Source organism: Melanaphis sacchari, unplaced genomic scaffold, assembly GCF_002803265.2.
Source record: "Melanaphis sacchari strain LSU unplaced genomic scaffold, SCAv2.0 Contig15_pilon_pilon, whole genome shotgun sequence".
In the NCBI taxonomy this organism is placed as follows: domain Eukaryota; kingdom Metazoa; phylum Arthropoda; class Insecta; order Hemiptera; family Aphididae; genus Melanaphis; species Melanaphis sacchari.
Window position 1 is genome coordinate 480437 of NW_020270722.1, and position 13629 is coordinate 494065.

The 13629-nt window shown below is 24.3% G+C and overlaps 1 non-coding gene across 1 annotated transcript; it reads left to right on the forward strand.

Annotated features, from left to right (window-relative positions):
* Positions 1-386: 386 nt before the first annotated feature.
* On the forward strand, positions 387-458 carry Trnag-ucc. Its single transcript has one exon. It is a non-coding gene; the product is annotated as a tRNA-Gly (tRNA).
* The last annotated feature ends 13171 nt before the right edge of the window (positions 459-13629 follow it).

Sequence of the window (13629 nt, forward strand, 5' to 3'; positions counted from 1 at the left end):
ACCTAATACAAAAGATAAAAATTTTGTCAAAAATTAGATTTGTGTTAAAATTCCCATTTTTACTAATTTTTTTAGGTTTTTGTAACTATCAAGAAAAATACTAGAAATTTTATACTTCTGACTCTAAAGGTACTAACTAGATAATATATATTTTGTTAACAGAAGAGATGTAGTTGAAAATCAAATTATTTATATCTACTGCTCTTAAAAGTGATGTCAAACACACCAAAAAAAAAAAAAAGATTAATTAAAAAAAAAAATATCCATTATTTTAAAATAATGTATTTGTCGTAAATTATTTAGACTCAAAAATTAAAAAATATATAACGTATTAATTTAAAAATTAAAATTTGAAATAATATTAAACGTTCTACAATTCTACAACTGCGATGGTGGTGTAATGGTCAGCATAGTTGCCTTCCAAGCAGTTGATCCGGGTTCGATTCCCGGCCATCGCATGAATTTTTTGTACTTTTTTTTTGTTAATATACTTATTAATAAAATAAAATAATTCTATGTAAGTTTTTTTTATTAAAATTTAATTTAAATAATATTATTAAGTCATATATATTGTTTTATCAGTGATAAACCTTTAATTTTTTACAATAGATATTCAAACGTACAATAATGATCAAAATGGTTTTTATTATTTTAGTATTATAATTTATAAAACAAAAAATATTGATTTTAAAAAACTTGAAACTTTCCATTATTATTTTAATTATTATTTTCTATACACAATGAAATTTTAAAAATATTTGGCCTAATCTTAAGGCATTGATACCTATAATTGATGAACATTTGAAATATTCTATCTTTAATAAGAACTTACTTTAAATTTTATTAAAAATTATTATATTTAGTCAAAATGCTTGAAAATGAATAATAAGGTTCTTTATACATTTTTTTATTTATTGTACATTGCCTGTCTCTTATCAACAATAAAAATAGTTTTCTCATCCGAAAAAAAACACACTGATTATAGAATCTAATTTTACATTAATTTATTCATGATTTTTCTTTATATTAGTAGATATTAATCTAATGTATGCAATATATATTAATTCCAGCTAGGTACTTATTGGGATTATAGCGCTTATAGCTATCATGTATCAAATTATTATATTATAATATTAAATTGCTTTGTGACAAAATCATACGATTGCATTCATGCATTATCTACGGTTATCCATATATTATACTACATTAAATAGTATTTACTGTTTAGATAACAACGGTAAGATCAAATATAATATTCAGTAGCTTCATTTGAAACCTCGTGGAATGTATCTAATTATTAGTGCTCGGCAGCAGTACTTTCTATACACAGCAGGCTGTCATAATATAATACTATATATTTCCATATATATGTATTTGTAAACGTGTGTTTATTATATCCGAAAAACATCTGCTGCACAACCCTCTTTAAAAAGCCGCACACTATGTGTTCTCAAAGACAATCACGACGCGTAGTGTATAATATGCGAGTTCATTTTAATTTCTTTTTTCATCAAATTTCATTTTTATTGCATTATATTATAAGATGTCCCCAAATTAACATTAATTTATAATTATTGTAATGTTTTTTTAGGGAGGTATGGGTAGGTATACATATTTAGTACTCGGGAGCATATAGTTTTTATAGGCATATCATGCATTTAATTAAATTAGTGAAATTATTATAAAAGTATTATACATAATACATTAATACGTATATAATACGTACAAAGACTATTTTGAAATCTATGTGTATACCAATATTATTGATGAGTGATGATATAATAAAATTAGGTATTTTTTAAATTATTTTGTTAATTCAACTATTTAACCTGTTATTTTAAATAAAATATTAAAACTTTTATATTATATCTATTTTTTTTTTTGTATTACTTTTAATAATAAATCTAAAAGATTAGAATTTATTCTATTTTTTTGTTGTTGATGTTATCGATATACCTAATGAATTTGATTTGATTAATTTACAATTTAGTTTATATGTACATCTTCAATATATAAAATAATTTAAAATTTAGACAAGAGTCAATAATATACTACTAGGTACTTACTTATATAAAGTCATATATTAAATTTATAATATTATGAACACCCCTGCTATTCAGTAAATAATAAAAATAAGCGTTGCAATAATTATAAGTTCACCAAAAAGAGGAAACAAGGAGTTCCTATAGAAGTATCCGTATGGTAATATAAAAATTTTTAAAATTTACTACATTTACAGAACTTACAATAAATTTTTCTAGGTAAATTACAAAAAAAAAAAATGTACGTACATATTTTTACATTCTTAATTATTTGTATTACTACACGGTGTAGTGTTCACCGTTAGTTTTTAAATAGCTATATTAAAAGCACGCCTAAAATAAAATCAACTTTAAAAAGTTAAATTTTAGAATTGCTCCTTACAATAAAAATAAAAAAGTATTTTCATCTGATGGAAAGGTTATATTATATTGCCTCATATGTAACAAATCTGAGTCTACTAAAAAAAAATATCCATTAGATCATCATTTCAAAACAAGTAAGTTTAGTATTTTATACTCACACTTCAATGTAATATACTACACATTATATCCAAAATATTTATGTGCTTATTTTATTTTAGTTCAACACATAAATTCTTATAAATGAATAATAATCAACAAAAACAACTTTAATTACTTATTCGAATAGCAAAAATATATTTTTTGAAGATTTATGTCATGCATTTTTGTTGCAAATATTTCTTTGCATAAGCTGGACATTAGTGTATTAAAATTATTTTTGGAAAAGAATACAGGCAAAAGTATCCCGGACGAAAGTACTTTGAGAAAAATAACATACCAAATATTTATAAAAGTGTAATGAACCAAATAGTTAATGATATTGGAAATAATTACGTTTACATAATTGTAGACTAGACGACCGATCAGATAAGTTTGTTGATATATAATATTTTTTTAATTTCCCATATCAATAAAATATACTATTTTGATTTAGGTTTGGCTATTACAAATGTATTAATTGATTAATTAGATGAGACCCCTAGTAAATCATATTTAGTTTATGTAAACAATTAGAATCTACCAATTATAAAACTATATGTCAGTTTAATAATTCCTCGTTAAAAATATTTCCCGGTATTGTACAAAAAGTATTATTTTTTGTTAGCGAAGCTGCAATTTACATAATCAAAGCAAGGACATTAAAAATATTTTTCATAAAAATGATTCATATTATAAGTATGATGCACGCAATTAATATAATTTTAGAGAAAATTCGAGAACTTTATCCTAATTCCTGACATAAATAGATTAATTAACAATAGTAATAAATTTAATACCTACTTAAAATCTTAATACATATTATGTAACTTATTTCGTTTATTGCTTTCCTAAAAGCATCATCGAGAAAAAAATAAATATCGGGACGCTGGGTATATCTTTACATCCCGAACCTATTATTACAAGGTAGGGAACATGATTAAATGCTGCACTTATATATGCAAATAATTTTGAAAAATTTTAAACAGCTTGTACAAAATTAATGCAGTCAAATGTGATTTAGCATTAATAAAATGGATACTTATCTGAGTTATCCATTAATCTTACAAACTTGGTAGAATCGAATAGTAAACTTCTTAAAAATATGAATATATTTAGAAAAATTGAAGATATATTTTAACAAATATTCCAGATACAAACGGAAAAAAAATTATAGATAAATTTATGTATGTAATTGAAAAAATGAAGCATATAAAACTATTAAATCTTACTATGAAGAGTCATGTCAAGTTAAGCAGATTTTAATTTAGATAATAGGATAGGTATAACATTTATCTTATTGAATTGTTTTAAATATACACCAATAACTATTAACTATAGTGTAGACATAGAACGTAGTTTTTCTTTGTATTAATAATTAATGGAAATGCATTTAATTCTCAATTTTAATTCAAAAAAGAAATATTTATCTAATTTGTTATTATTTCTTATTGCAATTTATTATACAATTTTATCGTATTTTTTTTTTGTGTAATTATACAATTTTAATATGCAATGTTTGTGTGTTTCAATGTAATTAAATCCGTAAGGTTAAATTATAAGTATAAGGTTCAAGACTTCTAGGAGTTTGCATGTTTTTAAATAATCATTAAAAACGTAGCTAAGTACCTAATATATATATATATATTTATAGTAATATGAGTTCATATTTAAAATTTATAGTTGCATATTTTGCATATTTGATGACTTTTTTTATTTTATTAGCACATATTTGACAATTATTTTAGATTAAAACTCTATGTAAGATGAAAAAAAATCTGAAAAAAGGAACATATAATTATCTCAGATAATTAATTAAATTAATCTATATAATCAAATTTATTTATGTATAATATTTACAAATATTATTATTATTTATTATAAATATATTTGTTTTAAATGTATATATTTATTTTAATAGCATATTTAGTGATTCTTTAGGGCAGAAATGCATGCATATAGCTTAAGGATTTTTAGAGTATGAAGTCCCTAGTCCTAATTATAAGAAATAAAATAATTAAATCTAAGCATATTTGTATGCAAATTGAACTAAACATTTTTTATCTTAAGGTTTTCCTACTATCCTATTTTAATATTAAATTTCATTTATTGTAATATTAAGTTTTTTAAATTTTTGCAATTGCGTTTATTTTAGACGGTGATTAATAAAATTTATAAATGATTGATTACCAGATTATTTATTTAAAAATTTAAAAATGAGTATACTGTAATATTTACAGTATTGTGTATTCCACTTATTATGACGTATTAGTAAGAATATTTTTTTTTCGCTAATGTTGATAAAAAAAATTTTCTCAGTTTAATAATCTGAAAATGTAATGCATGATCTCTTGTGAGTTTCTGCTATGACTATTTTGCATTCAAAAATAAATTGGCAAAATTTTTTTGGGTTGAGCTTTATAAGTTTATATTTTGATTAAATTCATCAAATTATTCAAATTACAACTTGTGCCTTTTTGCGCAATGTACAGAGAATAGGTATAAGGTATAAAAAATAAATAGGCGTATATATAATATTCTTCTGATTTAATAGTTAAAAATAAAAATAAATAACAATCTTTCATAGCTTATACACAAATAAAAAATAAAAATAACTAATTCTGTTTTATTTATTTATAACAAACATATTAAAATACATTTAAAAAAAAAAAACAATTTTTTAATAAAAATTTTCATTTTCAAAAACACTTCATAAAAAGAAGTTATAACATTAAAATATTATAGTTTTAACATTTTAAAATATAAATTATATTAGTTTAAGTAACATATTTAGGAGCTGTCATCTTCTGATGATAAAATTGGATCCTGGATATCAGTTTTTGTTCCTAAACTTTTGTAAAAATGGTGATGCATAGATATATTTAATATTAAATTTAAATTTTACAGAAAAAGAAGATCTTTTTTTCTCGTCAGATATTGCAAGTATCTGCTATATGCTTGAGGTAATATAGAACTTCTTATACTTCTACGAGCCATATTTAAGAAAATAAAATTATCTCCTACTTTCAACGATGTTTTATATAGAACTATGCAATGTTGTTTTGTTTTGTGTACCTGAGTCATTTTAAATCACGAAAAACAAAGACATTACCATCTTCATTTTTTTTTTATTTGATATTTTTTTTTTAACAGGCTATTAAATTTAAAATACCTAAATCATTTTGTTTCATTTTAAAAACTTTAAACTTATTTTCCCAACCCAAATTATTAATTTTGCCTAATCATGGAGATGGTATAAATTGCTTACCTATCTAAGCTATCTTAAAACGATTGTACCAATTTTTTTCCAAAAATAAGATACCAATAAGGAATTATGAATAAATATATTATATTATATTTCAAGTAATTATTACAAATAAAAATTAAATTGAGTTATCAACAATTAGGTATCTATATTTTTTTATAATTATATGAAATTTCTGCAAGGAAGGAATACCTGTTTAAAGAAAACAATTATAAACAAATGAATAATTATTTTACTTTTTGTATTACCTAAAAATTTTTTCGTTTTGCAATTTATAAATTGTATAGTCGATATTGCTTCACGCTATTTGTTTGCTTGGTAGTTTTTAACTTTTTTTGTAAGTTTTATACATCTTATTTTAAAATAGATATCAGTTTAAACTTGTTTCACAATATTTAGCCACACACATAAATACATTCAGTTTTTCTTTAGATGTGAATGAAACAACTAACAAGCATTAATAGTTCGTAAAAATGAAGAGTATGATTCTACCCAAATAAGTGGTGAAAAATGAGCGTGAACGCGTGAAAGTGCGTTCATGAACGACGTTCTTTCCAAACAATATATAACTCTAACTATAATATTAAATAGTATTATAAATATGCGTTCTACATTTGTCACTACGATGATATTTATTTCCGTAACGCGTGTAATAATCTATCTATATACGTATAAATATATATATATAAATTAATCTTTCTTTGTCTATTAGAAATTAAAAAATCTAATGGACTATTTTAAATACAAGTTATATCAATATATTCTTTGAGACTCGGAGAAGGTTTGTAGTTTCATTTTTTAACTTATATAGGGCTCTATAGAGACGCTTAGACATGAAATTTGTTTCGACACACATGAAAAATCGAGTATATTTTTGTTTATATATGGGGCTGCTATTAACTTCAGACAGTAACTATAAATATGAAATAAAAATACAGTATAAATACATGACCCATGTATCATATATATATATATATATATATAGTACCAAATAAAAGATATAATTAATATAACAAGATATAATGTGTGCTAATAAAAAAAGAAAAAAAGCTATACTGTTAATAATGTAGATTTATAATTTTTTTAATCTACACACTCAATGGCTTTCGGTGTTATTTCTGAGCTGCGAAATCGTTAGAAATCATCAAAATCAATTTTGTTAATTAATTTTGTCAGCTAATTTACTCAATGATTTCATTATATTCTGATTCATGCTGGACCTTAATAAAAAGTTTTTGATGCGTTTAAATGTAGAAAAGATAAATAACTAAAATAATATTATTATTCCATTAGGTAGGTAATAAGAAAATAATCAAAGTGATTTCACGTGGAGTCAGTTTTGAATAATTTATTGATTATCTTAACCTTTATGGCTTTATTACAAAAATCTAGTTTAAATATGACAAAAATACCGTAATTCTGAACGATGTCGACTACGTTAGTGATACTGGAAAGACTCCTATAATTTTTATTTACAATTTTATTTTGGAAACTTGATGAATAGGTAATTAAAATGTTCTGATTTCTAGAAATTTAAAAAATGTGCAAGGTTTGTTTTATATAATATGTGTCTCCAAACTTTTATAAATTTGTAAAAGAAAAAATTACTATTACGACGTAAATTTACCACCCCAAAAATTATTGCCGCTGTAAGCGAGTCCTTGTTTTGTTTATTGCGGAATATACCACTGGCTTCAAATTATAAGATAGTTATTATGATTCAATATAATTTTCTATATAACATTATATTTTTAAATTGTAATAAAACTATTTTGTATGAATTTAAAACTGACTAACAATTTTTAAATATTATAAGCGAAATGTTGAGGTTTATGTAATAAACAGGGCTCGTAAGTGCCTTTAACAAAGCCTAAAATAAACATGTACTAATACACTTAAAACTGGAAAAATATGCATTTATATAAACTAAAAATCTAAAACTATGCAATTAAAATATGTAGATAAAAAAAAAAAAACTGGAATAGTAAAAGATAGCTGTAGAAGATAATAAGTAGGGCACGGATGTTGCATTTGCAACTTTTCTTCTACCTTTCCAATTTATTGCTAAGTAAGTTTTAAATACGTTTCATGTAAGTACGAATTCAAATCTAAAAGTTTTAAGTGCAATTTTTTGCAATTTTTGGAATATTTGGAATTTTATTGCAATTTTGTTGAATTTAATCATTTATACAACCATTTTAGCTATATTCAAAACTCGACAGTCGTATAGATAAAATAATACTTAAATATTTCCAGTATATAGAAACGCTCCACTTACATCAACCGACGTAGAATGAAGTTTTTCGAGGTATAAGAAATTATTGGCTCCAAATCAAAGAGCGTTCGAATTCGAAAATTTAAAACAAACATTTATAGTCCAATGCAATAAGGTTTAAAATTTAAAATATTTAATATGTTTAGAATACGTATAGATTATTAATTAATATTTATTATTATAAAATGTAAAAAATATATTTTTTGGCAGAATTAAAATAAAACATCTACAAATTATAACGAAACGTTGTAATTTTTAGTGCAATTTTTAATATTTTAAGTGCAATTTTCGGTATTTTTTAGTGCAATACTGCAATCAATTTCAGTAGTTTTTACTACTACAACATCCGTGCCCTAATAATAAGTGTATTGCTGAGTACGCTAGTGTTGATGGTATTAGTGTCGAACTAACTCTGTGTGTCATTTTAATACATTAAATAACAATTTGGACGTGTCAAAAAGTGTTTAGTGCATATATTTTGTATTTTTTAATACTCAATTATATAGGTAGTGTGTTTATTTAAGTTACAAAAATAATAAATAACTTTAACATGATGAATTACAAAAAAAAAAAATGTTCAAAGTAAATATGTTCATACTCAAGTATAGTAGTCAATAATTTTTTTCTGACTAATACTTTTAATTTTCAAAAAACTACAAATATATTTACGAGCAAATAGACTTGTGCCGCCCGGATTACTGCGTTCACCTGATTATTGGAAGCCGAACTATCGAGACTCTACTGTATACTATATAGGTACATAAAAAGTAAGGTGTATTATTTTTAAAATCAAAAAATACTCGTCTAAATTTTAAGATTTAGGAGAGATTTATATAACAGATTATACCAGTTATTTTAGGGTCGCTTAATCATTATTAATATAATATTAAAATTATAACCACATACTGCAGTTTATTTCAAAAAAAAAAGTTACTCATTTCCATTGATTTTATCTCTTCAATTAAGAGAAAAACTAATTTATTAGTTATTTTATCGGGAAAACGTAGGACGTCTGAATGCAACAATAATCCAGACTAGTAGAGCGTCCGGACTAATTGCGTTTAATGCGAGTAGAAATCGTGACAATGCGTCTGAACGCTGCAGGGAAAATATGTACCTTAACGTCCGAAATCAGCTTGACAAAGCTACCGATCGCGTTGCCTATTCTTTGTAGTTGACTGTATAGTCGTACGCGATAATTTTACATTGGCTATCATATCCTTTGCGAGCTTGCGACTTCCGGAAATTTCTATTATGCCGCTGATTTTATCAGTCGCAAAGCCATCGTTGATCAATATCGACATTGCCAACATAGGACCGCAGCGTCATTCTTCATATGCAATCTCCCAATCACGTAAGTAAGCGAGTTAACTTATAAATCAGAATTCAGTTTATTATTTTGATCAATTATTTATCTACAGTCCACTACACAGAACAGCTACGATATGCAAATATTGCTTAAATACGTATCCCTAGTAATGACCTAATATCAACATCAACTATTTAGAATTCAGATAATAATGAATGTTAAATAAAATGTTAAATATTTGACATATTTGTGAGTAGCTTTTTTTTGTCTTAAATAATGTCGTCTGAATTAAATTTGTCAGAAGGAAAATTACTAAAAAAATATAACAAGTAAAATGACATTTTACACTTTAGATTGTTTAACTGTTTTTTTTTTTTTTAATTTTCTAGTGATTCGATTCATGTTGATAAAAATGTCGACACAAAAACACTACATACAAAGTATTTACAAGCAGTGTTATATAAAAAAGAGAATCCTGAAATTTTGGTAATTTTTGATTTTTTATTAGATTTTTCATCTATTAATTAGAAAATAATGCTTAATAAATATACTTGTTGTCTATTATATATATATATTTACGATAAATTTAATTAAAAATGGCCAATATATTATTATTTTTTAGTCTGGATTTTTAGAATATACAAAAAAAAGAGAAGACTATGAAAATAATATTGGGAAAGAAATTGAGGTGGATGATGTGGAATGTATGTATATAATTGATTATGTTATAAAAAATGTGTATAATTAAGGATTATAATAGAATTGATTTAAATGTTTAGCAATGGAACCGAGTGAATTAGAAAGTTCTGTGTCCGATGAATCCGAAATAGATGACAATATTGTCGAAACTAACGAACAGTATTGTAAAGAAGTACCTCCTGAAATAATAGACATAGATAAGCTTATAGATCAGTTTAAAAATTCAACGGAATACAAATTCGTCTATTTAGTTTACGTTGTCAACAAAAATTCTAAATATTTTACACCGTATAGTTTTAAAATTGTTTTGTTCAAGAGCATCGACCCACATTGTTTTTTTACGCTAAGTAACGAAGGTTTTATGTCACACATTAAAGATGAAATAACATTCACGCCCTTTACAGAGTTTGAAGAACAGTATATGTATTATAAAAAAATTAAAGATGTAAGTTAATACACTTAAATTATGAACCAAGATATTATAATATGAACTGGAAACGAATTGGTAGCGGGTGACAGGAAGCCAGATCATTTAAGTTTTAGAATTTTTGAAAGGGTAAAAACCGGCAACTATGTTAAGATATCGAGTGCTAATAAGATTTTCTTACCGTTCAAGATTTTCCTTAACTATAAGGAGTAATCGAATTTTATGACTATTGTTTCCAGTTCATTCTATATCATTCCTTGAATTTTACTCAGTACTTATATACATAATTAATCTTGTAAAATTATATTTAAGTAATTGTAATTAAATGAAATATGAATCACGTTCAAATATAATATATATATATATACATCTAAGAATATAACATTATACTTCGTAAGTATATTTTTGTATATATATTATAATATATTTTAAGTTTTAAGTTTTAACTATTTATGGATAAAAACATTGTAAAGATTTAATAAGCGTTCGAATTGTATGTCGCAATGTTTGTACGAATGTGACATTAGAAAATTGTATACGGTCCAATTTATATTTTGTTAAACGAAAATATTAAAAAGATAAAAATCGACATTTTGACCAGCTATGTGTATATTGTACACTAACAAATCAATCTGCAGTTTACACTGTAGGTACTCTATATTGTAGTTTATACAGTCTCACGGTGTTATACATAAATACGTATATAACGTATATTGAATACTCTAATACAGCGGTTCCCAACCCATGGGCCGCGAGCAGCATGGTACTGGGCCGCGAGCCATAAGTATAATATTATTAAACATTATATATATTTAAAATAATATTATTATATTTCTGATCATAATAACATTTAATCAATTTTAACTATAGTGTACAATAAGTGTACAAGTAACAAGTTTTAATCCGGATATTGACTTTCTCGTGAAGAATAAACAATGTCAAAAATCACATTAAATTGTTTATCTAGTGATATAGTTGAATTAAGTTTTTTTTTTAATAAACAATTTTTTTTTTTTAATTTTTTTAATTTTTTATTCCTAATAACTATATATATATATAATATATAACATGTTATGTTATATATTATAATTTTATGAAAACGTATAGGTATGCTATGGATGGGCCTCAAATATTTTTTTACAAAATTAATGGTCCGCGAAACTAAAAAGGTTGGGAACCGCTGCTCTAATACACATGGCACTTAACACCCATTATAAACATAGCACCTACATAAGTTAGTTGATTTTATGAGATCACACTTGGGTTAAATATGTATGAATATGAATATACATACTCAAGAAAATAAATTTATTTATTATTATATTTTTTGTTGAATCTGGTGACTATTTTCATTTATTTTTAATAAGCCATGTTTGTAAATTAAGTTTATAAGATTTTTAAATTTCAGTTCCTAGCGGTTATTAGAAATGTAAAAGTATCAAATCATGCATCATACATTTTATAAAATATGCGAAATATAAAAATAAAATATTTAATACATTTAAGTATTACTTTATGTTTAATAAGAGTAAATAAATAATTGAATGTATTATAATCTTAAAAATATAGTAGAATATAAATTATATAATTTGTTATTATGATGTAGTATAAGTTATTATGAAAAAATGTATAATGAATTTTCAAAAACGAATAAAATCTATTGTTTTTATTCATAGTTGACACTATTCAAAAAATATCAACAATGGAAATGTTTGCATTTCTGGTATAAATTTATTTCATGGAAAAAGTACTATCACACACGTCAAGAATTACAAGTTCCTCTGACGGTATTTCTTCTATGCAATCCACTTCGGGACACGTCGTTACAAATATCCGAAGTTATTAATGAGATCATGGAAATTTGTTTATATAATGGTTCTGTTATCGAAGAAATTACTTTCCAACAATTTAAAGAACAACAGGTTGGAATAAAGTATTAAAGTAGTCACATTTAGTGATGTCATCAGGGTGTTAACTATTAAATCAACACCTTTGAATCATCATTAGTTTTGTTTTGTGGTATTTTTGGAATTATTAAATTATAAGTTAACTGTATTCGTTTAAATTTAAATCATATATCTTATATAAAAATTCCAAATTTCTAGTGCAGTTGAAGTATACCTCCTAATACCTAAGTATTCTTTTACAATAATAATTAATGAGATGATAATAATATTAATATTTTAAATTAAAAAAAAATTATTATTTCATAACACATTTCTGTTATTTCTGTACATGAATTGTTAGAAAAAGATTTTTAAACGCGTTTTTAACATACAAGATATTTTTATATATTTTTGTAATATTTTAAAGAATTGTAATTCTTGCCCTATTTATATTGCTTATTTTATTTATACATTTTTTTCATGTCAATAAATTACAAAGTAGTATTTGTTTTTATGACAAATTAATATAACCTAGCGCTGATTGCGCAACTGATCACACTCTTAATTATTTATTTATACTAATTTTTTGCATGGGATTTTTAGACGAATAGCACCATATCAGCTATTAAGACCTTAAAAAAAATTCATCTTAAAATCAAAAAATTGATGTTCACGGCATGTGAAGATGTACTAAAAGAAACTGGGTTCACTATTAATGATACAGAATTTAATAAAAAAGATGAAGCTTATGACTTAGATATTATACTATATAACATGCCATTCGAACACCAGAGGTCCAAGCTCAAAGTTTGCAAGAGAATATGCCGTTTTATAACGTGCATTGATTTCTTTTTACAATCAAATATACACAAATTCGTCCAAAAACAAATCATGAGATTTGAAGCAGACGTGTACAAGCATTATAAGTACATTCCTATTGACGATTTATTAATAGGAACTGATGTTGAAATGGTACTAGAAGGTAGTAGGTCTTTGGATGACCCCAAGGTATCGATTATTTTGATAAAATTAAAATATTTTATTTATTACTGACTTTGTTAAATCCTTATCCCTCTAGTCTCCAATGTTCATATTTGAGGTTTATATGACGAAAACAGGTATTGAGTTTAATTATTCCCTAAACGATTACATCACGTACGTATCGTTTTTAATGGAAGATTGGAAAACAAATATGGTGACTCACTTCACTCCACTTCTGGACGACGTT